We start from the raw sequence: 3371 nt of genomic DNA on the forward strand, positions 1-3371 counted from the left end.
GGCGATTATCAAGAATACAAGCAACAATAGGTGTTGGCGAGGATGTGGTGAAAAAGGAACACTCATACATTGCTGGTGGGGTTGCAAATTAGTGCAACCACTCTGGAAAGCAGTGTGGAGATTCCTCAGAAAGCTTGGAATGGAAACACCATTTGACCCAGCTATCCCACTCCTTGGCCTATACCCAAAGGACTTAAAATCAGCATACTACAGAGATACAGCCACATCAATGTTCATTGCTGCTCAATTCACCATAGCCAGATTGTGGAACCAACCTAGATGTCCTTCAGTTGATGAATGGATAAAGAAACTGTGGCATATTTATACAATGGAATATTACTCCGCAATGAAGAATGATAAAATTATGGCATTTGTAGGCAAATGGTCGAAATTGGAGAATATCATGCTAAGTGAGATAAGCCAATCTCAAAAAACTAAAGGACGAATGATCTCGCTGATAAGCGGATGAGGACATATAATGGGGGGTGGGAGGGGCTAGCATTAGGTTTAGGGTTAGGTTTAGAGTTAGGCTAAGGAGAGCAGTAAGAATGAAGGAAAGAAGGACTGTGTAGAGGGAAAAGAGGGGTGGGAGGGGTGGGAGGGGTAGGAGGGGTGGGGGGGAGGGGAAAAATATAATAAACATCATTACCCTATGTAAACGTAAAAAAAAATAAATAAAAAAAAAAAAAAAAAAAAAAAAGAAAATAAAATTGCCTAAAATATTAGGAATTTCAATGTACATAAACGTCTGTGACTTGATGGAGGGGGTGTACCATAAAGAGATATGATGCCATTTGTAAAAAAAAAAAAAAAAAAAAAAAAAGATAAAGAGTTCATTCCCAAGGTGGCCAAGAGCAGAGGTGGAACACCCAAGTCTCAAATCCGCCTCTCCAATGACAGAGTTTGAGGATATTTATGGGATAAAGCAGCAGGGTGCAAGGGGACCAGAGGTGAGATAATCAGCAGTGTGCACAGGTGTAATCAGTCTTTATGGCTCTTCATGGAATCTATGCTCAGAAAATGGCAGTGTTAGCAAGACCTGAGAGTAGAGTTTGAGCCCTGTGATGTCGAAAGATCTCCCACTGGATAGTTGCACAGCCCCAAGTGAGGCAGCCTTCGAGTCACTGAAAGGTAACCTAGGCAACCATTATCATCATAACACACATGTCAGAGTGTCATCTACAGCAAAGCTGGGGGGAGACTAATTCAACATGGCTAAACTGCGTGACTTCCAACATCACACCCCCTACCTTCCCACTGCTGCCACAAGGCTATCCCACATTCTGTAAGAGATGCTCCCAGGTTTGGTTGCCATGCCTTTTGTCTTGATGTAGCTCTCAACTTCCTGTTCTGTGGCAATAATTTGTTTGTTAGCTGAAAAGGTAAGAGGCAGCAAAGGAAGAACCAGCAGACCTAATTTTGCTCTGTAATATTTGTTGTATGACTCTTATATGGCTGGGTGTAAAGTTCTCTTTTAGTGGGACTTATAGAAATGAATTGTCCTCTTAAAACACAGAGCCCAAGTTGGCCAGGGAATGAGGGGCAGGACCTTTATTCTGCTTCCTGTGTTGTCACAGAACCATTTACATTCTTTAAGCTGGCTAACATTCTTGAGCTTTGGTTTTCCTGTTGGTTTAATAGGAATATCATAGATGAAAATCAAAATTTACAAAATACATTTCTTGATGGTCTATTATGTCATTTGGAGAAAAACAGAGGGAACTTAAAAGCTTTATGCTAAGCAAAAGTTAAAAGGTGATATGTGAAAGTTAGAGGGGAAAAATGGGGGATAATCTCATGGAATTAGAAGGGAGACAATAGGATAGAAGAAGGGGACCAGGGAGTGGGAAGAAGAGAGGTACAGGGGAGGTATTGGGGGAGAAATTGACCAAATTATGTTATGGGCAAGTATGAACATGTCACAATGACTATGAATACACTATTATATTATATTACACCAATAAAAAATAAGAGAAAAAACACCCCCAGAGTTATAGTTAATTTGAGTGTAGTTATAAATGACACTGAATAATTCAGTAAAAAGAAAACAGAATTGGTCAATAAAAGTGGTGTCTAGTTTCCCCACTGTCACTAGTGAACTCCGTGACTTTAGACAATTCACCTTCTGGGCCCTAGTTTTATCATGTGCCAAATGTAATCGAGAATATCTATCTGTATCTTTAAGTACTAGGAATTGAAGCAGAATATGAATTTTAAAAGTTATTTGTTATATAACTTCAACTATATTCAGTTTATCAGATGTTTTGATAATATCCTTGAAATTTGTGCATAGGAACATTTTCCTCTATCAAGAACAATTAAAAATAGGTTCACATAAAACTTACTTTTAAAAATGACTAAAGGTTGGACATGGTGGTGCATGCCTATAATCCCGGAGGCTCAGGAGGCTGAGACAGGAGGGTGGCAAGTCAAAAAAAGCTCCAGTTCAAATTAGCAAGGCCTTAAACAACTTAGCAAGACTTTGTCTCTAAATAAAACATTTAAAAAGGGCTGGGGATGTGACTCAGTGGTTGGGTGCCCTTGGGTTTAATCCCTGGTACCAAAAATAATGAATAAATAAATAAATAAACAAAGACTAAAGTCCTTGGGATAAACTCAGTCCTTTAATGAAAACTTCTGTAGAGAGTATAAGAGTCCTATTCCAACTAATTATTTAATGCCCAATTAAATAAAGGATGGCCTAAGAACATATTGAGGAAAATGTTCAGTTAGCAGTGTACATTAAGGGTGGTAATGGAAGTACCCCCTATAGAGGATTTTAAAGCAATTTAAAAACTAACCCAAAGTCAATGTGCTTTTTAATTGCTATGTGCTGGTGATTGAAAACTGTCAATGATAAGATGTGTTCCCCCTCAGGATGGACATCTCTGTCCCTCCCCTGGTTATGCTACTGTGCTCAGGAACAGAGACAGAACTTCATTTCTACAAGGAGAATTCACACACTAATCTATCTGATCTTTATGCCCACACACCCCACTAAGCAATATCCGATTGACCTTCTTGACCCAGCATCTAGAACTTTGTAGAAGGCTTCCCACAGAAGATATTCTGAAAGTTGGTCCTTTGCCATGCTGACTTGTAGCACAATATGCACAGATGAAATCAAGGGAGGCAAATGTCCCCTGAAAACTTAAAAAATTGGCTTTGATTGAGTATGAAATGATATAAAACTCCTATATGGAGTGACCATATTTATCTATGACTTTCTTTTGCTTCACATTTTAATTTTAAAATATTTTCTTTCATTGCTTCTCACTAACGAACCTATTCTTTCTTACTCCCCAGAGTTGAACCAGCTAATGAATAACTTATAACTTCCCATGAACAACCAAGTCCTAATTTTTATATCT

The sequence above is a fragment of the Sciurus carolinensis genome, chromosome 9 (assembly GCF_902686445.1).
Source record: "Sciurus carolinensis chromosome 9, mSciCar1.2, whole genome shotgun sequence".
NCBI classification, from domain to species: Eukaryota; Metazoa; Chordata; class Mammalia; order Rodentia; family Sciuridae; genus Sciurus; species Sciurus carolinensis.